Source organism: Marmota marmota, unplaced genomic scaffold (genome assembly GCF_001458135.2).
Source record: "Marmota marmota marmota unplaced genomic scaffold, marMar, whole genome shotgun sequence".
NCBI classification, from domain to species: Eukaryota; Metazoa; Chordata; class Mammalia; order Rodentia; family Sciuridae; genus Marmota; species Marmota marmota.
The window spans coordinates 90,101-115,597 of record NW_026006790.1 but is presented as its reverse complement, the minus strand read 5'-3'; the positions used below and the strand labels follow the sequence as shown (position 1 = coordinate 115,597).

General features: G+C 40.6%; 3 pseudogenes; 1 reads left to right on the top strand and 2 right to left on the bottom strand.

Moving 5' to 3' along the window:
* The first annotated feature begins 6,993 nt into the window (after positions 1 to 6,993).
* On the top strand, positions 6,994 to 7,949 carry LOC107133626 (annotated as a pseudogene).
* Positions 7,950 to 12,261: 4,312 nt separating this feature from the next.
* Positions 12,262 to 13,174, bottom strand: LOC107133630 (annotated as a pseudogene).
* Positions 13,175 to 18,898: 5,724 nt separating this feature from the next.
* Positions 18,899 to 24,433, bottom strand: LOC125614767 (annotated as a pseudogene).
* Positions 24,434 to 25,497: the final 1,064 nt, after the last annotated feature.

Here is a 25,497-nt window from a genome sequence, read left to right as displayed (position 1 = left end):
AAAAAAAAAAAAAAAAAAATATATATATATATATATATATATATATATATATTATTTTTTTACTTTCCCACTTAACAGTTTTCAGCCTAAGTCCACAGATATTAACCACTGGTAAATCTCAGGTATATTTTATAACTCCTTCCAGTTTTTTGAGTGGTAATGAAATCAAGACCTAATATTAGGTTTCCTCTGAGATTGAGAGGACTGTTTTCACCCATGGAAGAGCATGTGGTGAGCTCAAGAAGGCTATGGAGGGAGGCCAGGAGCGTGATCTATGCTGAATGACCATGAGCCTCTCTTACTGATCTCTCCTGTGACCTGTGGCTGTTCTTCCATAGTGCATGCAGCAGACACACACACACACACACACACACACACACACACACACACTGCTCTGCCCTGTGATCCCCAGGAATCCCACAGGAAAAGCCTTGCTCTTTCTGCACTGACAGGGAAGAGAAATGGCTGGTGGGCTTGCTGATGGGACAGCCTGCCAGGGTTCTCCTGTGATAGCCTGTGTCCATGGCCAGACAGCCCAGTGCAAATAAGGCTGCATCTTTTCCTATCTAGCAAAGGAGTAAAATTTACATATGTAAAACACAATTCTTCCTTTTCTATGTAATAATAATGAATTGTATGAATATAACTAAAGTGAGATGGTGCACATGAAATGATATAGAAAAAGTTCCTCAGCACCTGAGCCTGGGAAGCCCTGCACCTCAGTTCATGGTTCTCTGGCTTCTGTCACCCTCCTCATCATCCTTATCACCTCCCTAGTCCTTTTTCAGAGCTTAGGAAACACTTCTGAAGAACTCATTTTGTGCTATTGTGGGTGAGATTTCTGCGTGAATTAGAACCAGTGTGGGTGGAGAGCACATATTGAACTTCTGATCTCCCCACCTGTAACAAAAGCTTGAACCCCACAACCCCAAGGTTAAAGCTGCACGCTGGTGTCCTCCCATCTGGTAACACTACCCCAACAGTCCTTCCCACTTCCAAGGCCCACTCTGTACTTACTGGGTCATGTTGCTTCCCTGCAGGGTCATGACCAAAAAGTGCTGACCCTGAGACCCTACCATGTGTGGAGCCCAGGGAAGGAGCAACTGTGCCCACAGGAACAGATCATGTGCTCTGGAGTTTCCTGATGCAGACAACTCAGGAGGAGGCACGGCCATGCAGCTCACTGGACAAGAACCATAAACTGAAGGACTACAAGCACATTCTGAGTGAGGACTATATATGACCTTGGAAGATCAATACACAGAGCTCATAATTAGATTAGACTAATTGGTCCATGAAATCCCCATCTACAAGGACTTTCCATTATCATCAATGGGTAAGACAAAGAAAATAGTTTTGGTCCCCAACACTAATGAGGAGCTCACCTGTGTATTTATTCAATGTACATGTTTCCCTTCTCAGACTTAAAAATACATCTGCTTGTAAGATGTATTGTTATTAAAGTATAAGGAGCAAAAATTTGCTGTGGGACCTTTAATAAGTATATACTTCTGTAACATTAACTTAATCACTTTTTAAAATTAAGCATTTAGTCATCAAGATAATAGTGGGCCTACTGATCAATATGATTTCCAAAGGACTACTTTGTAATATTGGAATGATGTGAAACTCTAAAATGCTCTGAGTGTCTCCTGTCACTTCCCTTCACTCCAACTTTGCTTTTCCTAGGCTCATGGACATCTCTGCCATTGTTCTTGAGTAATTGAAGGTTGTAGATGCTGTTAAGGGAAAGTATGGGGCTCCTGTGTCCATGACATAGACACAAACCAGAGCTGCTCCATCTTGTCTCTGGCTCTGTGGGATGTACCTGAGTAGGAGGAAGGTACAGACAGGAGAGCACCAGTGAAACCCTGCTGAGCAAGGCCAGGACCTGTGCACAGAGCAAGGGTCTACTCACTGTTTAGCACATTTTTTTTCATCTCCTGTGTCAAAGATGGTATAGGCTCTATGGAATCAAAAATTAAAGGAGGATGGTTATTCCACCCAAATATACAGCATATACTTACATCAGGGGAGTATGGAAAGGTAACGTTACAGAAATATGAACACAGTAAGGTCATTCACAAGATATTTCAGTTGAAGAGTATGAAGATGAGCCTTTCCATATTAATAATAACTCTCTACCATTTGTGCCTGTATGTTACACCTTTATCACATCTCAGTCACATCGGGAGCACAGGTTTTCTGTTTAATCTGGATTCAACGTCATTATATCAACTGGAAATCATCTTGGTTGACATTACTGAGAACCAGAGAAGCTAACTAACTGCCTTTCTCTAACTGCCCTTTGTTCAATAAGGAATGAGTCCAGCTAACAGCAACCAAAATTTAATTGTGAATCTCTGGGTCTGATGCACAGATGTTTTTCACTGTTTCCCATCCATCAGAACATTTTTAAACTGAAGCAGATTATAGCCATTTATAAATTATTTCCAAGGCCCTGAGTAGTAATGAAACCCAGGCCTGCTTTGCTCCTCATCAGATGGAGGCTGCTGGTTACCAGAATGCAGGAAGACATGGCAGCTGCAAGGTGTCCTGAGTAGAAAAACACAGAGGTCTCTGTTGGAAGGTTTGAGCCCACATGACCCAAGATCTTTGTCTCATCTCAGATATTCTTCCTGAATTGGTGCACCTGATGCCACTGACTTCTCTGTCCTGGAATCTACCAGAAATCCCAAGGGAAGTGCACAGGAAAAGGGTCCCATCTTGGCATGACAGGAAAGTGCAACACAGGAGTGCTTGTGGAAGGGACAACCTGCCAGCACTGGCCTGCCCAGGTGCCACGTACCTCAAATCCACAGTGCATTTCAAATGTGTTTTCAGTTAGTCAACATTAAAAGTTACATAAACACCTGTGGTCCTTTATATTCTCTATAATGAAATAACTGGTACTTTTACCTGGGGAATATTTTGCACAGGAATTCAAACTATCTACAAATAAGGCAGAACTCATAATGTGGCACTCAGGGATCTCCCAAAAAACGATCATAATATTCAGATGCTAATCTTATCCTGATCCTCATCTTCATCACTTTCATACTGTTTTTGGAATGTTGAGGACATGGTTTTAAGCACACATTTTCTCCCCTTGTGGATGACAGTGTACAGCTAGAAGAGTCTGTGGGAGTAAGACAGGACTTTCCATGAGCCTTCTGTTGCACCCACCACAACCAGGCATATGAACTCACAGTACGATCACTGACAATCTGCACCTTGTTCTCCCATCTGGGTAGACAAAGTGCATGCTCCTTCTGATGGTGAAGAAATAATTCTATGCAATGTCCTTCCTCCATCCTTCTCCTCCCACAGCAGCTACTGATTCACACTGGGGCTCTGCTGATTTAGGACTAAGGAGGGCAGTTCCAAAGCCCGAAAATCCCTGAGGCCCAGTGCCCCCCACATGAACCTCAGGATATCCACTCAGACTTAGCTAGGAGCTTCCTGATACAGACATCCACAGCAGGGAGATGCGCTGGAATGGAGCTCACTGGCTGGGGTCCTCAAGCTGAAGGGCTGGAAGCACAGGCTGGTTTCTAACTATTGTACAACCTTAGCAGCTCAGTGCATATGGCTCCTATTTACCAAGTAGTTGAACATGTCAGCAACTCTAAGAGCTTCCTAATACTAAGGATGAAGAACAAGAGGAAAAAATGAACATCACCAAGTGTTTAATCAGTTCATCTCTACTAATGAAGGGACTCTTCTCTACTATAAATTTTTAATTTATTTTTAAAAAAACTTTTAGATTTATATTACTATTATTGTGGTAAATTTAACTTACAAAATTTATCATTTTTCCATTCCCAAATATATTGATCAGCAGCATGTATCACATAAATATTTTTATGAAATGTACATCATCTTTACCTCTAAAATCTTTCATTATTTTAAAGTGACAGTTTATTAACAATATAAAGATTGCCAAACATTCATTCCCAACACTGGCTACAGGTATTGCACTAAAAATATGTGAGGAATTAAATAGATCATTAATACTGAAAGTCAGATTAACAGAACTGGATGTTTAGCTTTGCTGCATTTTGAATCATACATTGAAATGGGACTCTGAAGGTGCTGAGATTATATGACCCTGCTGTGCAGCCTTCTCAGGGCACCTTTAATGTCCCTGTTCCTAAGTCTGTAGATGATGGGATTCAGCATGTGGGTGATCACAGTGTACATCACTGCGGCCACTGCACCCTTCCTGGGAGAATGTGAGACAGCTGATCCGAAGTACACTCCACTGCCTCTTCATAAATATAAGCAAACAACTGCCCAGTGAGACTCATAAATGGAGAATTCTTTGTGCTTCTCACCTGATGATGAGCTCCTCAGAATAGAGGAAATTATTTTATAATAGGAGCAAAGGATGTCTGTGGTGGGGAAAAGGCCATATATGGCATCAAGAAAATACCTGGCAATATTATTAGATAAGATGTGAGAACAGGCAAGAAAAGAAAGCTGAGAGGGTCACAGAAGAAATTAGCAATTTCTACACTCTCGGAGTAGGCAAAGTGCAATAAAGCCATATTGTGCCACTGGGATTCCAAAAAGCCAAGCAAAATTATACCCAAACTAACAGGCCACAGAGATGAGGGTTCAGGGGTGACAAATGGCCACAAACAGATCATGAACCATCAGAGTCAGAAGCACATAATCCATGTATTCAAAATGGTAAAAAGAGACATCTGTGTCAAGCAGCCCCCTACGGAGGTGGCTCTCTTATGAGCTAAGATGTTCACAATCACCTTGGGACCATGGTTATAAGAGACAGAAGTCAGCCAAGGACAGGTTGGAGAGGAAGAAGTACATGGGGGTGTGAAGGTGGGAGTCAGAGGAGATGGCCAGGATGATGAACAGGTTCCCAAGCACTGTGACCAGTTACATGGACAGGAACAGTTCAAAGAGGACAGGCTGCAGCTCTGGGTCTTCTGAGGGTCCCATGAGATTGAATCCTGAGACACATGTTAAAATTTGTACTTCTATATTGCTTGGACATCTTTGAAATAGAAAAAAGAAGATGGAAGAAATGAAACAAATAAGCAGGCATAATTCTTTTTATGTTGTTAATTCTAGTATTCATGGTAATTTATTCACACCTCTGATCCATATACCTTCATTAATATTTCACAGTTGTGACAATCTGTATCTTCTTAGTACTCTTTAATTATTTTTTCTGTATTATCTCCACCTATACACCCCTACTTTAGAGACATTCAACTAAATATTGGAAGTACAAGGAAATTAGAGAAAACCAATCCATCATCACAGTAAAATAAAGCCTATTCTTTTCAGGGAAAAAAAAAACAGGAGAAGAAATATCTGTCATTCCTTAAAAAAAATCCATTGATTCTGGTAAAAGGAAATTAGGAAGGTTTTTAATATGCCTTATTACATTCTAGGATAATGATACAAACTCCTTTGATATAGAGCAGATAGAATATATATACATACACAATACACATATATATGAATGGTATATATCACTAATATATATGTATATATATCACATATGTGGAATACATGGAATATTATATATACATATCCCTCCATACATGTATATACATGGATGGATATGTAGGTGTGATATGTATGTATAATATATACCCATAAGAGCTAGAACTGAAAAATCTGAAGACTTAATTAAAGTTGATAGCTTATAAACCATAAGTTCTGGCAATAATGTTGGGAAAAGAAACACTTTTACATTATAGATGGGAATATAAACAAGTACTAAGAAAATCAGAATGGAGGTTCCTCAAAAGACTAATAATTGAAATGACATATGATCCTACTATACCAGTCCTTCATATTTATCCAGAATTAGAGACAGCATTCTTTAGAGATGTATGCATTCCCTTGTTTATAGCAGCACAATTCACAACAGCCAAGTTATGGAACTTGGCTAGGCATCCATCAAAAGGTGAATGGATAAAGAAACTATGGCATCATGAGAACACATTCTTACATGCCAGGTTTCATTCTTCTGTGTAAGTGTTCATCCAAGCATTCCATATATCTAAGATTTTCTGTTTTTCCTCCTTCATGGATATAAGTGCTATGTCAAATATTGTTTATCTTTTTAAAAACCATTTCATTTTTACTCATATCATTGGCCTAGGTAGACTTAAAATTTTGATAAATGTGGTTTAGTGGACTATCCATAAATAATATCACCAAATAAAAATGTGGCATGAGTGTACACTGTCCTTGTCAATGATTAGAAATAATTAAATGTTTTAAAAAAAACTTCTGAAATTACTTTTAAATTTTATGCAACTTTATTTGTATCAACCCCATAAATAGCTGGTGAGTATGGTTGGCAAGGCAATGGTTCTTTCTTTTCTTCTCTTTTCAAATTTTTTCTTTGTTTGTTTCAAGTCTGTTTTGGGTTTTATATGACTTGCCATGGTGCTTCATGTCTTTCTAATTTCAAGTGCTTCATTAACAGATGAGGATATTAGCACCAGAGAAGCCCTCAAACCCAGTTTGAGTCCCAGCTTTCTCATTTCTAGTAGTAGATTTTCACAACATTGCCTCCTGATACATGGATTGCCGTTCTCTTGCTTCAGCTGCCTGACGTCAACTTGGGTTCATTACTGTGTCAGGTCTTACTATGATTTATTTGGAGGGAAAAAAGGCACAAAAGAAAGCATACAACACATTGTTCCTGGTCTGGCATTTTGAGAGCCCTGAAGTGACCTGATGTTATCAAGGTGCTGACTTTCCCCACCTCCTTCTTCTCACCACCTTCACAAGCCTGTAGGACTGCTAACAAAACCTTTTAGAGGGAGCCATTTTCTAGGATCATGGATGAGATGTCTATGGGGATTAGAATCAGGGTCAAGAAAAGAAACATTTAGGCAGAACACAAGGCCCATTTAAAGTCGTGCGCTGCAGCCACTGCTGCATGGTTGAGGGCTGGGGTCTCTAACTCACTGCAGCAATGGTCAGCCACATCAAGCTCAATAGATGCCCCTCCTGGGACTAGGCACTTGGAAGTCATCTCCAGGCCTGGTGACTGAGGCTGTGAATGTAGCCATTGACCTTGGGTACACCATATCGACTGTGCTCAGGTGTACCAGAATGAGAAGGAGGTGGATGTGGCCCTTCAGGAGAAGCTCAAGGAGCAGGTGGTGAAGCACCATGAACTCTTCATGGCTAGCAAGCTGTGGTGCACGTTCCATGACAAAAGCCTGGTGAAAAGAGCCTTCCAGAAGACCCTTAACTGCCTGCAGCTGGACTACCTGGATCTCTACCTGATTCACTGGCCAATAGGCTTTAAGCATGGTGAAGACTATTTTCCGTTGGATGCGGCAGGCAGCGTGGTTCCCAGTGACACTGATTTTGTGGACACCTGGATGGCCATGGAAGAGCTTGTAGATGAAGGGCTGTTGAAACCAATTGGCATCTTTAACTTTAATCATCTTCAGGTCGAGAGGATCTTAAAGAAACCTGGCTTGAAATATAAGCCAGCAGTTAACCAGATTGAGTGCCATCCATACCTAACTCAGGAAAAGTTGATCCAGTACTGCCATTTCAAAGGCATTGTGGTGACTGCCTAAAGCCCCCTTGGCTCTCCCGACAGGCCCTGGGCCAAACCTGAGGACCTTTCCCTCCTAGAGGATCCCAGGGTCAAGACAATTGCAGACAAGTACAATAAAAGGACAGCCCAGGTGCCCATCTGATTCCCCATGCAATGGAAATTGGTGGTGATCCAAGTCTGTGACACTGCACGTATTGCGGAGAACTTTCAGGTCTTTGACTTTGAGCTGAGCACCACCTTACTCAGCTACAACAGGAACTGGAGGATGTGTGCCTTGGTGAGCTGTGCTACCCACAAAGATTACCCCTTCCACGCAGAGTTTTGAAGCTGTGGATGCCTGCTCTTCCACAAGGTCGCACCTGTTCCTGCCTCAATTTTCCAGGCAAGCTAGTCAGCAATGGGCAACACTGTGGGTTGCTAGCTTGACACTGATTGTGAAGAGCATCCTCAGTAGATCAGGTGTCTCTTACAACCTTCTTTTTCCTTTCTTCTTGCTCATCTGGGAAAGTACAACCTGAGAATATTTTCTGACTAAAAAGAAGCAAAAGCAACAAATTTAAAATAGTGCCACTAATCATTGTGTTCTGACTGCTTGGAACTGTAATCCTTTCAGCCAGACTTCTCTGCCTCAAATAAAAAGTCTTTTAGTGAACTTGAAAAAAAAAAAGAAAGAAAAAGAAAAGAAACATTTAAAATGTTAAGTATGTGCAGATTTTTATAACCCAAGTATAACCAATAACCTAAATTTCACATTCCTCTGAGTTGAAATGTCACATATTGATATCCTCCCATCTGGCTTCCCAAAGTGTCATGCTTGTCTTCATGTTGAGAGAATAATGCCTTTAATAGTCCCACCTCCATCCATCACCTCCATCACTCCTATGGGGTTAATCTGTGACTCACTCTCCTGGGTCACAAGCAAGAAAACACAAGACTGATGTGAATCCCTTGCTGGGTGCCCCATGAAGGCCGATGCACACTCCCCAGGTGGGGACACATCTGTGGAGCCCACTGGCCTGGAGCCATCAATCTGAAGGGCTACAGGAAAAGGCTGATGTTAGCTATTACATGAATGGAGACTCAATGCACAGAGCTCTTTATTTGCCATTACTCCATAATATACCACTCTCAAAGGATTCATAATATAACTGAAAGAAGAATGTGAGAAAATGAATGTCTAAGAAATGATTTAGGGTGTTTCTCTACTCAGGAGTGAAGGTTCAGAATCCCTCCACAGAATAGATAAGAGAAGCCTGTGACATTGTATTCAGATTTATCCTGAGACTAGGACCTGAATGCCTTGAGGAGGGTGACAGAAGAAATTGCCAATTTCCACCTCTAGGAAGCAGACAAGTTGCAAGGCAGCAAATGGTACAGCTGAGTCCTAGAGTCTAACAAAGATGATGCCCAACTAAGAGACCACAGAAGCGGGGTCCATGATACCGGTTAGTACAGGAAGTGCCTGTGGCCCCTCTCCAGTATTATGAGCAGGTTCCCACCCCATGACCAGGTATATGAGAGGAATGGTCCTAAGAGGACCAGCTGCACTTTCTGGATCACCTGAGAGTCCTGTGAGATGGAATTCTAAATTCCATGTTAGATTTAGACCATAGGAGGAGACACAGCTGTGGAGTCCCCTGGCCTGGGGCCATCAAGCTGAAGGGCTACTTGCAAAAGCAGGTTAGATTTTGTGCTTCTATGTTGATAGAACAGCTTTGAGCAGAAAAGAGGGTGGGATAAAGGAAAAACCAAGCAAGCTTCCAGGACTCTGAATACGTGTTTACTCCAAGCATTCACAGCTGGGTATCTAGAGTTGAGACCCAAACACCTTCAACAATATCTCACAGTTGTGACAAACTTAATCTTCCTGGAAATCTTTCATTATTGGTTTCTATATTATTCAACTCCTTCTGATCAGAATTCTTTTTTAAGAAATGAGAATTGAGTCCAGGGTATCCTACATAGTAGGCAAGCAACCTATCACTGAAGTACACCTCCAGCCCTCCCCACTACCTTTTTATTGTTTTTTTTTTTTTGAAACAGTGTCTCAATAATTTTCAGAGTCTGGCCCTAAACTTGTGATCCTCCTGCCTCAACCTCCTTACCAGTTGGGATTATAGACATGTGCCACTCTGCACAACCTACTTTAAGGATGTTAAACAGAAAAGCATTAGAAGACCAAGAACACTAGGTGTAACAAGCTCATGATCACAGCAATGTGCAGCCTACCCCAGGGGGTAAAAATCACAACATAAGAAATAGCTTTCTACTTTTCAGAAATAAGATGTATTTTAATTAAAGAAAAGTAATAAGCAATTTAATTTAATGTATTATATTCTAAGATAATGATTTAGATTCATTCAATGAAGGATATATATTAACATTGCATTAGAGCCAGCACTGTATAATCTGAAGACATTACAGATGAACATTCATTATCAGAACTTATTGTTTGGTGCCAATTTTCTTCCAGGAGTTCCAAAACTCTGTTATTGATTTCCCTCTCTGTTAGCTAAATGCTGTTTGTCTTTTAACAATCAATCATGCACATCCACAAGAATGGAGTCCTAATCAGAATGAGATGTATAGCATTCTTGAATAATTATATCAAAATTGTCATGCATAACTAAGAAGAACTAATAAAAACAAACATAAATAAATATATAAAATCATTCAAAATTCTGCTCCCTTCCTTACCTTAGGTAGATTTCAAATGTTGGGAAATATGGTTTATTTAACTGTACGTAACCAATGGCATCACAGCCCAGATGTGTGGCATTACTGTAAACTGTGCCAGTCAATGATTAAATAATAATGAAATTATTTCTAGAAATGTAATGCAGCTCCATTGGTACAAATGCCATAATTACCTGGTGAGGAAAAGAGCTCTTTGCATTTTTTGCTGTGCCCTGCCAGTGGGCTTCCATGCTTCTATGTTCACAAACCCTCTCATTTACAGTTGAGAAATTTAGCACCATGGATGCCCTCAGAGACCGGGTTTAAGTCCCAATGTTTTTATGCTATTGCATAGATTTTCACATCAATTACTAAACTGATAAATGGACTGTAATTCTCTGACTACAGTCAGAAAAATTTTTAATGCTATTGCATAGATTTTCACATCAATTTCTAAACTGATAAAGGGACTATAATTCTCTGACTATAGTCATGTGAAGAAAACTCAGGGTCATTACTCTGTCAGGTTTCACAATGCTGCAGAAGGGATAAAATACAAAAGAGAACAGTGCAGAAACTACTGGAAACACAGGAGGAGATTCCTCAAGCCAAAAATCATGATAATAGTTATACCTAATGACCAGTTTGTCATAGAAATATTTTTTAACTTTTACATTTCTTCTTTAATGTTTCTCAATCTGATAGATTTATATATTTGAATGTGCAAATTTTAAAATATTCTGATTTACTGGCATCAAATCTAAACAAATTCAATCAGACTGTATGCCTGGGAAGATCTTGATGGTCACTTTAAAAAAAATAAGAGATGGAACCCAGGGGTGCTTAACCAGTGAGCCACATCCCCAGTTCTTTTTACCTTTTTATTTTTAGACAGGGTCCTGCTAAGTTACTTAGGGCCTGGCTAAGCTGCTCAGGCTGGCTTTGAACTTGAGATCCTTTTACCTTGGACTAAGGAGCCACTGGGATTACAGGTGTGTGCCACCAAGCTGGGTGGTCTTTTCTTAAAGCAGGGATGGGAACCTTGACCTTAGAATATATCCTGTCATTCAGAAATCATAAATAACATTACTTGTTATTACTACAAATAAAAATACCAATTTTGAAATAAAAAAAAATAGTAATATCATTTACTAACATTTGCTTCATAACTATAACCGTATCTAGATTGGAATAATCACATTGAACTTTGACTTCTTGGTAACTCTGCATGATTCCATTCTCCTGCAAAGCTCTCACTCAAAACCAAATAGTGGCATGAATTTTGTGGGTAGATTTTGTTCTCTACCAATGTAGAAAGTATTGACTCTACATTACAGTATTGACTTATACATGCATAAACTCTTTTCTCAAAAACTTAAAAAAAAGGAACCTAAACCTCATCTAAGTGGTCAAGAACACAAAACCTACTGCCCTGAAATATACTATTTTATATCAACTAGTGTTTTTCAGTGTATCTGTGAAAGACAAATAATTGTTTTTATGCTTTAACAAATACACAGAGAGACGTAATTAAATGGGTAAGTTTATTTTTGTGACAATCTATTCAGAATTCTTATGTGACTCCCCATTTTGCATGAGTGAGAATTACTTTGTAATATATGGGTGTAGGTTTGTTGATTGACTTCCACAATTCCAGAATGTTCACTATTGCTATTATACTCATATATTTATTGTTCCAAAAACAATAAATGGAAGTTTTAAAAAGTTATATTTTTCACCATTCTCAATTATGTAGAACAGCAGCCTTAATCACATGGATGTGCCTATGACACAATCATCTTCAACCAACTCTAAAATTTTTCATTATTCCAAAGTGATATTTTGTTCCAATGTAAAAAATTTCCAAACATACTTTCCCAAACTAGCTAGAGTCATTATATTAAAAATGTGAAAAGTGAAGCCACTAGTATTACTGAAAGGGCAGATTAACATGACTGGACATTTAGCTTTAATGCATTTTGAGCACACATTGCAAGTGACTGCTACATATGATAACATTAAACAATTCTGCTGTGCAGCTTCTTCAGAGCAACTTTAATGTCCCTGTTCCTCAGGCTGTAGATGAAGGGGTTCAGCATGGGGGTGACCACAGTGTACATCACTGAGGCCACTGAACCCTTCCTGGGAGAAGGTGATGAAGGTGACCCAAGGTACACTCCAAATTCTGTCCCATAAAATAAGCCAACAACTGCCAGGTGAGAGCCACAGGTGGAGAAGTCTTTGTACCTCCCCCCTGAGGATGGGATCCTCAGAATGGAGGAAACAATCTTATAATAAGAGAAAAGGATCCCTGAGATGGGTAAAAGGCCATATATGACTCCAAGAAAATACTTGACAATGTTACCAGAGAAGGTGTCAGAACAGGAGAGATTCAGAAGTTGAGAAGGGTCACAGAGGAAACTAGAAATTTCCACATCCTTGAAGCTGGTAATTTTTAAGGTCATGAAACTGTGCAGCTGGGAGTCCAAAAGACTCAGCAAAAAAGATACCAAAGTTAAGAAGCCACAATGGCGAGGGCTCATAATGACCAGATAATGCAGAGGATGACAGATGGCCACAAACCTGTCATAGGCCATCGCAGTCAGAAGCATACCATCCATACATCCAAAAATGAGAAAAAAGGACATCTGAGTCAGGCAGCCCACATAGGAGATGGCTCTGCTGTGAGTTAGGATTTCACAATCATCTTTGGGACTGTGGTGGAGGAGAAACCAATGTCAGCCAAGGACAGGTTACAGAGGAAGAAGTACATGGGGGTGTGGAGGTGGGAGTCAGAGCTGATGGCCAGGATGATGAGCAGGTTCCCAAGCACTGTGACCAGGTACATGCACAGGAACAGTCCAAAAGGATGGGCTGCAGGTCTGGTTCCTCTGAGAGGCCCAGGAGATGGAATTCTGATATGCGCATTACATTTTGTGATTATGGACACCTTTGGGAAAGGCAAAGAGTGTAAACAACAACAACAACAACAAAAAGCATCATCATTCCCACCTCACTCTGTCCATTTGAATTCAGGTATTCGCTAGGAAGCTGCTCACACTGGAGATCCACACGCCCTCAACATAGTTCTCAGTAGTAAAACACACAGTCTTGCACACTCTCACTGTAGCTCTGTCATTCACTCCTCTTTCCACACCCTGTTGGGAGACATTGAGCTGAACAAATTTAAAAACACAGGAGTAAAGGCAAGAAGTTCATGATCACAATAAAATATAGTCTACTGTTTAAGAAAAAAGTGGGGGAGAAGGAATAATTTTCCTATGAAGAATAAATAATCTTCATAAAAGTTACTGAAAAACCAGTTCAATTTACCTTGTTTTCTTCTAAGAAGTTGTGACAAATTTTTTTCACCCCTCTTTTCTACCTATTTGTAGACATTGAACTGAGCAATGGTAGAAACTCAGGTCTAGAAAGAAGATGTTCAAGATCACAGTAAAATATAGTCTACTGTATGAGGGAAATCAGAGAATAAATAATGGCTTTCCTATTAAGAAAAAAACTATCTTTATAAAAATTAATTAAGAACCAGTCCAATTTACCTTTTTTTAAAATTCTAAGTACTGAGATAATATTGTTGACTTATTCCTTCTAAGACACCATCTGAACTCCAATCTCTGATAAATAAACTGAGGGTGATGAGTCACAGTCAGAAAGAATGGCTATAAGACAATCAAAGAGTTCCATCATTCTTTGGTTTCCTCATTTCCCTCTTCTGTGGATTTAAGTTTACTGTTCAAAGATTAGATAATATAAAATAAGTAGCCTTGTCTTTGGCAAAGTTCAAATATCAATAAATATGGTTGAGTTAAATGCATATAATCAATAGTAACACTGACCACGACTGTGGCACAATTAGATGATATTGAAAAATTAAGTGATAAGAAACACTTTGAATACTTTAATCTTATGCAGTTTTATTTGTATCAAGCCGTATAATATCATTAACATATTTGCTGTATCAAAAGGCTCCTTGCTCATTTCCTTTTTCTTAATTCTGTATACCATCTGGCTTACGAAAACCGCTTCATGGTTTTGTTATCTCAACCCCAATGTTTCATAGTTTAGAACTATCTCACAAGGACAGCCCCAAATCTCAGGTCTCATTTCCAACCACCTCATTTCCACTTCATGGACAGCCTGGTCATTTCAGAAACATGGATTCCAATTTTCTCACTTAAGCCAATCATGGGTTCATTACTTTTCAGTTCTCACTGTGATTGAATTGGATAACAGCAAAAAGAACAGTAGAGGAAATAATGTAGACTCTTCTGACCCAAAGATCACCTAGTATCTATTTAATCCTTACCACAGTTGCATCAATGGGAAATCAATTCAGATGACAATTCTGAATCCAGACACTAGTGACTTGTCCTACTTCACAGAGGACTGACAGAATTTGAGACCCATTGACAACATGTTTTTATTCTTTCCTACCCAATAAAGGTTTCTACTTATGTCATGAGGTCTGAACTACAGTTATATCTTGGGTATACATTTAAAGACTTTCCAGGTTTGTGAGAATAATATCAAGATTCAATATTAGGCTTTCCTTTAAGGGGACAGTTTTCCAGCATGGAGGTGCATGTGGTGAGCTCATGGAGGTTCTGGAGGGGCCCAAGCACAATCTGTGCTGAATGTTCATCAGCCTCCCCTACTGTGACCTCTCCTGTGACCTGTGGATGTTCCTCCATAGTGCAAGCAGTAGGAGCCCCACTGCTCTCCCTTGTGATCCCTAGGAATCCCACAAGGAAGAGCATAGAGGACAAGGCTGTCTTTCTGCAGTGACAGAGAAGAGGAAGGGCTGTTTAGCTTGTTGATGGGACAGCCTGCCAGGGTTCTCCTATGATGCCCTGTGTCTATGGTCAGACACCACAGTGCACACAAGGCTTCATTCTTTCCTACTTGACAAACAAGAGGAAGTTGCATAAATATAATGTTCTTCATTGATTACTGTAAAGCAATAATAAATTGGGCATGCATAACTGGAGCAGGGTGATATACATGAAATGAAAGAGATTGCATAGACCACGTTGTTCAGCACCTGAGCCTGGGAAGCCCTGCACCTCTGATCAAGATGCTCTAGCTTCTCTCATCCTCCTCATCATCCTATCGCCAACACCATAGTTCTTTTGTAGACCTTTGAAAACACTTTTGAAGAACCCACTTTCTGCTTTTGTGGGTGAGATTTTTATGGGAAGTAGAACCAGTGGGAGGGGGATGCAAATCATATATTACCTAAAATAAAATCATAAGCTTCACAAGCAACAGACATGAAAATTGACACACTGGAATTTGCATATCTGGATACTCAAAGTGATGTTTGTCCTTGTGATACAGAAACAATACTTTCTTCCTGTATCCCAAGGCTCCCTCTGCACTTACTGGGTTGTGCTGGTTCTCTGCTGGCTCATGACAAAGAAGTGCACTGCCGGGCTGGGGTTGTAGCTCAGTAGTATACTGCCTGCCTCACATGTGTGAGGCACTGGGTTCAATTCTCAGCACCACATAAAAATAAATAAATAAAGATATTGTGTCCATCTACAACTAAAAATATTAAAAAATAGAAGTGCACATGCCAAGACTCACCCATACCTGGTGCCCAACAAAGACTCAGACTCTGTGCACAGCATTCCCAGGAATATGTTGTCAGCTGGGAGCTTCCTGATGCAGAACCACAGCAGGAGATACAGCCATGCAGCTCACTGGATAGGAACCATCCACTGAAGGGCTGCAGGCACAGGCTGACTATGGACTAATATAGGACCTCGGAAGCTCAATACACAGAGCTCACAATTAGACTAATTGGTCCATGTTATGCCATCTCTAAGGACGTCCCGATATTAATGCAGGAAAATGAAGAAAAGAAAATGAAGATCACTTAATATTTGGGTCCCAGCCATAATTGGAAGAACCTTGTGTACTCAATTACTTCTTTCACTTCTGAGTTTTTAATAGCTACACCAGCTTTTAAGATCCATAATTATTAGGTTAAAATATAAATCACAAGACATTACTACTTGAACCATCTGAAGTATACATTTTAATGACATTTATTTGGTCTTTAATTTTTTTTGTTAAGCATTCACTCATTAAAAAATAGTGGGTGCACTGCTCAGAATAATTGTCAAAGGATTCTACTGTTGTATTGAAATAATGTGAAAGTACAATGTGTCTCAGGCAAAGCTCTAAGGGTCTCCTGTCACTTATCTCTGTTTCTAATTTCTTTTCCTAGGTTCATGGACATTCCTGCCATTGTTCATGAGTAATTGAAGGTTGTAGATGCTGCTAAGGAAAGTATGGGGTTCTGGTGTCCATGACACAGACCCAAACAAGAGATGCTCAGTCTAGTCTCTGGCTCTGTGGGACATTCCTGAGCAGGAGTAAGGTACAGACAGGAGAGCACCAGGGGGTTGAAACCACACTGAGCAAGGAAGGCCAGGACCTGTGCACACAGCTAGTGTTCAACACAATTTTATTTTTTATCTCCTCTGTGCCTAACATGGTACAAGCTCTGGAGAAGCAGAAATGAAAGGGAGATGGTCATTGCATTTAAATATACATCATATATTTAAATAAGAATATGTAAAGATGCAAAATTATAGAAATATAAAAACAGTAATTTTAGCTCAAAAATATTTCACTTGGATAGTTGCAAGTTTAGCCTTTCCATATTAATTATAACTATCTGACTTTGGTCTATAATTTATACCTGCATCACATCTTCATCACCCTGATGGTTTGTTTTGTAGTTTAAAGTTGTTCTGATTAGTTATACCTGATAGTAGAATGCATTTGACACATTATGCTATTATCAATTAGAAACCAGCTACGGTGCTTTCTAGGACAGTAACAACCTGCCTTTGTTGCAGAAAGAGGAATCCAGCAAACAGTGTAAAAATTACACTGTAAATTCCTGGATGTGATGCACTAATCTTTTTCACTGTTTTCCAACCATCAGAATATTTTAAGCTGAATCCAGAGGTCTGAGCTACAGGCACCTCTCTGGTTATCTTAGCTCTTTCAAGATTCCCAAAGAGTAATGACCTGCTTATCTCCTATTCAGATAAGAGGACTATTTACCAGAATTCTAGAGAATGAAGCAGCTTCATGGGTCTCCTGGAGTTGGGAAAATGGGAGGTCTGTGGTGGATTACTTGGCCCACTTGACCATAGACCTTTGTCCCCTCTCAGCCATTCTTCCTGAACTGGTGAAACTGATGCTACTCGCTGCTTTGTCCTGGTATCTACCAGAAATCTGAAAGGGAAGTGCAGAGGAAAGGGGTCCCAACCTGCAGACACAGGAAAGTGAAACACAGGGTTGATTGTGGACGGGACAACCTTCCAGCACTTCCCTGCTCAGATGCCATGTGAGTCAAACTCACAGTGCATTTCACACATGCCTTGTTATTTGACCAAAACTCCTAGCACAGTTACTAAAAACTCTGATCCTCTCTATCCTGTCAAATAAAATATCATGACACTTATACCTTGGTGAAGATTTTGCAGATGAATTAAATAATCTACAAATAGCACACAGTTCAGCACCTGACACTCAGGGATCTCTCATGGAAGGATCACATGTTTGTGTGCTATCCTCAACCAGGTCCACCTCCTCCTCATCACCTTCATAAAGGTGATAAGGACAGCATGAAGGAGCACATTCCCTCCATGTGGATGACAGTGTGTGGTAAGAAGGATCAATGTGGGAGGAGAGGAAAACTGTAGTGAGATTGCCACCATGCTCACCACCACCGTGGATATCACACACATGCCTCAATTCTAAGTCCCCAAGACTGACACTTTGCAGTGCTCTCCCCTCTGGGCAGCCACACTGCATGCTGGTCCTTCCTCCATCCTCACCTCCCTCAGCAGTTACCTATTTACACTGGCTCAGGTGATCGTGACTAAGGAGAGGGGATTCCACATGGCTGGTACCCAGGTGCCTTCCACCTCATCTTTAGGGCTGACTCTGTGCATGCTCAGGTAGGGAATTCCTAATAGACACAACCAGGGTGAGAAGAAACACAGGATGGGGCCTACCTGACTTGAGCCATCAACCTGAAATGCTGGAGGCACGGGATGCTCATTGACTATGGTGTGACCTTGGAGGCTCAATGCACACAACTTCTGACTGGCCAAGAGGTGAACCTATCACAGACTCTAAGATGTCCTAATAATGATTTGCTAGGAAGAAGGGTAAAAAATGAACATCAGCTAATGTCACTTAAGCATTTTTTAAATAGAAATAGAAGTCCATTTGTATTATTGATTTCTTTAATTGTGTTTTAAACATAGTGGTTTATAGAGTCCACTTTCATTATGGAAATTTTAAGTTACAAATACTTGCAAGCATTAATTACCATTGCCAATTGCATATCTCAGGGGCATTAAATATTGACAGAGTTGTGAAACAATCACTATCAATTATCTCCAATATTTTTTTATCTCACCAAACTAAAATTTGTTCCCAATGTGAAAACTTCCAAACATCCTTTCCCAACATGAGTTCCAACCATTCTACTATAAAACTTGGTGAGAAATTAGACCCAGGGGCATACAGACAGAACCATGTATTTAGCTTTTCTGCATTTTCCAACACATATTGCAACTAGACACCACAAGGTGTGAGATTAGATCATCCTGCTTGCAGCCTCCTCAGGGCCCTTTTAATGTCCCTGTTCCTCAGGCTGTAGATGAAAGGATTCAGCATGGGGGTGACCACAGTGTACATCACTGAGGCCACCGCACCATTTCTGGGAGAATGTGACACAGCTGATCCAAGGTACACCCCTGAGGCTGTTCCAAAAAATAAGCAAACAACTGCCAGTTGAGAGCCACAGGTGGAGAAGGCTTTGTACTTCCCACCTGAGGATCGGATCCTCAGAATGGAGGAAATTATTTTGTAGTAAGAGAAAAGGATCCCTGAGATGGGAAAAAAGGCTATATATGGCAGCAAGTAAATATTTCACAATGTTATCAGAGAAGGTGTTCAAGCAGGAAAGATTCAGAAGTTGAGAAGTGTCACAGAAGAAACTAGAAATTTCCACATCCTTGAAGCTGGTAATTTTTAAAATCATCAAACTGTGCAGCAGGGAGTCCAAAATACTCAGCAAGAAAGACACCAAAAATAAGAAGCCACAGAGGTGAGGGCTCATAATAACTGAATACTGCAGGGGGTAATAGATGGCCACAAACTGGTCATAGGCCATCACAGTCAGAAGCATGTCATCCATACAGACAAAAATGGCAAAAAGAGATATCTGTGTCAGGAAACCCATGTAGGAGATGACTCTGCTGTGAGTCTGGATGTTCACCAGCATCTTTGGGACTGAGGTAGAGATGAAACCGATGTCAGCCAAGGACAGGTTGGAGAGGAAGAAGTACATGGGGGTGTGGAGGTGGGGGTCAGATCTGACCGCTAGGATGAGCAGGTTCCCAAGCACTGTGACCAGGTACATGGACAGGAACAGTCCAAAGAGGATGGGCTGCAGGTCTGGATCCTCGGAAAGGCTCAGGAGTTGGAATTCAGAGACACCTGTTAGATTTTGTGTGTCTATTTTGCTTGGACACCTTTTGAAAAAGCAATGAGGGTGAGAAAAGGAAAATAACAAAATAAGCACCCGTCACTCTGTGTACTTGCGATTCAGGCAGGCACAAGGAAGGTTCTCACACTTAGGTCTGTGCACCTTCAATAATAATGCTCAGTAGTGAAACACCCAGCCTCTGCACACTCTTTCATTTCCCTTTGTCCCTCATCCAATCCTCTTTCCATACTCACCTTAGAGATATTGAACTGAGCAATGTTTGAAGTCCAGGACCCGAGGAGAGAAATTCATGATCACAATGAAATATGTCTTATTGTTTAAGGAAAAAAATCGTTAATGAGGAATGACCTTCCTTTAAGGGAAATTAAAAACAGTTTGATATACCTTATTTTATTTTTATGCCTTTGGACAAAGTTCTTAGACAAGATTTTTACAATTGTGCAAGGACTGATTTTCCTGAATACTAGAGCAAGGGTGAGGGATCCTGACCAGAGAGCAGCATGTGCCCTTTTACTGCAAGGGGTCTCATCATTCTTTCCACTTCTCATTTGCCTCCTGTGTGGATTTGTATTTTTTTCTTTAAAAATGATAGAATATAAAATAAATATCCTTGTCATTGTAAACTTAAAATTTGAATAAATATGAATGATTCAGTGCACAATATCAATAGTAGCACTGACCACAAATGTGGCAATAGTGTGCCCTGTACGAGTCATAAAAATCATAATCTGTAAGAAGTTGTTTAGTCAGGTTTATCATTTCTGTGACCAAAAGACCTGACAAGAACAATTTAGAGGAGGAAAAGTTTATTTAGGGCTCACAGTCAGTCCATCAATGGCCTAGTCCATTCCCTAGTTCTGCATGAGGTGAGGCAGAACATCATGGCAGAAGTGTGTACAGCTGGAATGGGTCACCCAGAAAGTGTAGAGAGTGTTTTCTCAACAAGAACAAAATAGAAACTCCAAAGGCATGCCCCCTGGGACCCACCTCCTCCAGCCACACTCTATCTGCCTTCAGTCACCACCCAGTTAATTCCTATTAGGGAATGAATATACTGATTAGGTGAAGCCTCGTATAACTCAAACATTTCATCTCTAAATTTTCTTGCATTGTCTTACACATGAGCTCTTGGAGGACACATGATGTAACATCAACTCCTCTGAAGAGTTTAATTCTCTGCAGGTTTATTTGAATCAACCCATATAATATCAATAAAATATCAGCCATGTAAAATAACTCTTCACTCTTTTTCTTTTCTTTGACTCTCTACTCCATCTGGCCTGCTAAAACTGCTTCATGGACTTGTTATCTCAAAACATCAAGTTTGTAATTTTAAGATTTAACCCAAAGAAAGCCCCAGAGCTCAGCCTTTCATGCAACCACTTCATTTCCTCTTCATGGACTGTCTGTTCATTCCTGATTAAGTGGCTTGAAATTCCTTTATTTCAGCTACATGAGGGAAACAGGTTCATTTATTGTAAGTTCTCAATGTAATTAAATTGTAAAACAATGAAAAAATAATAATAAACAGTCAAGGAAATAGTAAATACTCTTGGGAATTGCCAAATTGTAAATAATTACCTACCTTGTATAGTTGTTTGAAAATTTATTTATAATTCTTTCCAATTGCATACCTAGAGCTTTTGTCTCATTTGTTAATATACGCACTTTTGGATATTTTAGATAATCCGTATTTCACAATGTCAGACCAACACCAATTTAATCAGCATATCTGCATGTGAAGACTTCAGATATCCTTACACCAGAATTGGAATCTACTGAATAACAACCTCCTGGCATTTAGAACATGCTCTTTGAATGTTGGAAATTATAATAGTCATAATACTCACGACCTCTGTTAAAGCCCAGAAATTCAATAATACTTGTCTCAGGACTAGCATTGGATAGAGACTGAATCATTATCTACAAAACATGAGGCTTAGTATCTCTGCCTGATTTCATTCTCTTGCAAATCTGTCTCCAAACACATCTCTGTCATGAAGTGAGAAGGTATAATTTTCTGTTGATGTTTCCATGTCAGTATTATCTACCATAGAGTTTCCTTTACAAAATTGCCTTAAAACTACCCAAAGCTCATCTAAGCAGTCTGCAACACCATACTTATTGCCCCTGCAATGTACTAGGTTACATTAATTCCATCTGTGAAGTACATTCCTCTTCTTCAAAGTCTTTATCTGATGCAAAGTGTTACCTGAAGAAAGGACACCATTTAATGGGAAAGTTTATTAATATGTCAAATATTTCAAAATGCTTTTGCCTCTCACCAGGTCACACAAGTAAGTGTGCCTATGTAATACGTTGGCCAGGAATAGTTGAATGGTTTCCAATGTACAAATATACTATTAATGACCAACATTTATGTCACTATGAGGACAGTCAATATCACCTACATCTTCTCAAATATGTATCATAAATATGAGGCTAAACACTAACTAGCAATATTTTGTCCTTCAAGACTCCTGAGGAAATTTCAACTTCTGTAGGAAATGCTATTTCCTCTGGCTGCAGCAGCAGAGCTGGTGCCTGAACTGGAGTCAGGAAGGCAGCATTTCAGACCCACATCCCACCTGCCAGTGTGTGCCCAGTGTGCGAATCTCTCCTCCTCTCCCTGTTCACTGCTTAAGGGAAATACAGATTATAACACCATCTCCACAACATGTGCAGCATCAAAGAGAAATTTGAAACCCAATAAATATTAGGTCACTCAATAAAAATTGTGATTTAATATAAGATTCCATTGTTATGGAAGAAAGCCATTGTCAAGGGCACTGGAGGCTGGAAGGAGGTGAAACTCTGTCCTGTGCCTCAGTGGAAGGCTGCAGCATTAAGTGCCCCTTCAGCTCTGCCTCATTGCCTTTCTTCAAACCCATGAAAATCTCTGCCATGATGTCTCAAAATTTGTCTACTGTGGATAGTATTAAATAAAAAACAATATGTGGATGCTAGTTCACTAAGGCAAGGGTCACTAGGGAAGAATAGTGTTACCTTAGAGTAGGCAGAGGGAAGAGATATGGGGATAGGAAAGATAGTGGAATGAAGCAGACATTACTGAGTGTATATAGTGACTGCATGACTAATGTGATTCTGCAACATGTACACTCAGAAAAAAACAGAAATTATATCCCATCTATGTATGATATATCAAAGTGCAGAAATGCATTCTACTGTCATGTGTAACTAATTAAAACAAATTTTAAAATCTTTTAAAAATAATAAGAAAAAAGGGTCTCTATGTCCAAAGCATGGACATAGAAAGACACTATTTTAATTTGTCTCTACTCCCACAGACAATTCTAATAGGAGGGTCAGAAATAAATGTCCCATTCAGAAATAGGAAAACTGTCACTCCAGGTCACAGGATGTATGAATCGAGTGGCATGCAGATCAACCTAGTCATTACTAACAGTAATAACAATATCCAGGTTTTATTCTTCCCAGATTTTATTTATATATGCCATATTTTTCACATGAGATCAATAAGTATCTACTGAATTCTGACTCACTGCAGTTGCATCAACTAGAAATCATCTCAAGAGGACAAGGCTAAATTGAGAAACACTAGTAACACTAGTGACCTCTTTTTACACTGACACCGACACATTAAATATTTTTATTCATTCCCAGCAGACAGTTTTCGGCATAGGTCTACAGTTCATAACCACGATTCTATTATGAAAATGTTTCCAGCTTCATGAGCAGGAATGAAAACAAGACCTGAACTTAGGTCTGCTTTGAGATTCAGCGGGCTGTTTTCCAGCATGGAGGGGCATGTGGTGAGTCCAGGGAGGTTCTGGAGGGGGCTCAAGAGTGGATCTGTGCTGAATGATCATCAGCCTCCCCTACTGTGACCTCTCAGTGACCTGTGGCTGTTCTTCCATAGTTCATACATCAGGTGCCCCACATTGCTCTGCCCTGTGATCCCCAGGAATCCCACAAGGAAGAGCACAGGGGACAAAGCTCTCTTTCTTCAGTGACACGGAAGAGGAATGGCTTGCTAATGGGACAGGCTTCCAGGATCCTTGTGTGTTGCCCTGTGTCCATGGTCAGACAGCCCAACACAAACAAGGCTGTGCTCTTTCATACTAACAAAGGAGTATAAGTTACATAAGTAAAACACATTTCTTCATTTTCTATAAAATAATAATGTGGACACATATAACTAAAGTGAGATGGTGCACATGAAATGAAACAATTGACACAGAGCACATTGCTCAACCCTGAGCATGGGAAGCCCTGCACCTCAGTTCATGGTGCTCTGGCTTCTGTCCTCCTCCTCCTCATCCTCATCACCACCACTATAGTCCCTTCATAGAGCTTAGGAAACATTTTGAGGACACATTTTGTGCTGCTGTGTGTGAGATTTCTGTGTGAGTTAGAACCAGTGTGGGTGGAGAGCACATTTTGAATAAGATTTCTTATCTCCCCACCAGAAACAAAAGCTTGAACCCCACAACCCCAAGGTTGAAGCTGCATGCTGCTGTCCTCCCACCTGGCTACTCTGTGGTGAGTGTCCTCATGCTGATGCAACACTACTTCCCCAGTCCTTCCCACATCCAAGTCCCCCTCTGCACTTACTGGATCATGCTGCTTCCCTGCAGGGTCATGACCAAAAAGTGCAGATCCTGAGACCCTACCAAGTGTGGAGCCCAGGAAAGGAGCAACTGTGTCCACAGGAACAGATCATGTGTTCAGGAGCTTCCTGATGCAGACACCCCAGGAGGAGAGACAGCTACACAAGTCACTGGACGATGCCATCAACTGAAGGACTACAAGCACAGGCTGAGTGAGGACTATTATATGACCATGGAAGATCAATACAGAGATTATAATTAGACTAATTGGTCCATGATATCTCAATCTCCAAGGACTTCCCATCGGTAATGGGGAAGACAAAGAAAATCCACTTCCACATGAATTTTAAACCTCAAAACTAATGATGAGATCAGCTGTTTGTTCAATTTACTACTTTCATTTCTATAATTTTAAAGGTACATCTGTTTTCAAGGCCCATTCTTTTAAAAAATTTTTATTTGTTTTAATTAGTTACACGTGACAGTACAAGGTCCATTCTTATTAGTGTAGAATACAAATAGCAAAAATTGCCATGAGAACCAAACTAAGGAAGGTAGGCGGAAATGTGACCACCAGCAGAACAGACCCAGCGGCCTGCTGAGGGGCAGAGCCGCCCCCTCCCCCCGCGCCTGCAAGGTAGGCAGAACTGTGACCACCCACAGAACAGGCCAGACTTGCAACCGACAGACATAACAGGCCCAGCGCCCTGCGGAACGGTAGAGCCACCCCCCCCACCCGCGCCTGCAAGATAGGCGGACCTGCGACCTACCGGCAGAACAGGCCAAGCTGCCCGCAGAGGGGCAGTGCCGCTGCCTGCGCCTGCAAAGTAGGCAGAACTGTGACCACCGACAGAACAAGCCCAGCAGCCCAGAGAGGGGCAGAGCCGCCGCCCGCGCCTGCAAGTTAGGCGGACCTGCTTCCGAACGACAGAACAGGCCCAGCGGCCTGCCGGCGTGGTAGGCACATTGCCCCAATTGGAGGAGGGGCAGAGCTGCCGCCCACGCCTACAAGGGAGACTTTGCAACTATACAAGAGCAATATAAATATATAGGGGGAATATTCAATAGCACAACAGTTTCACCAAGCAGAAAGAAAC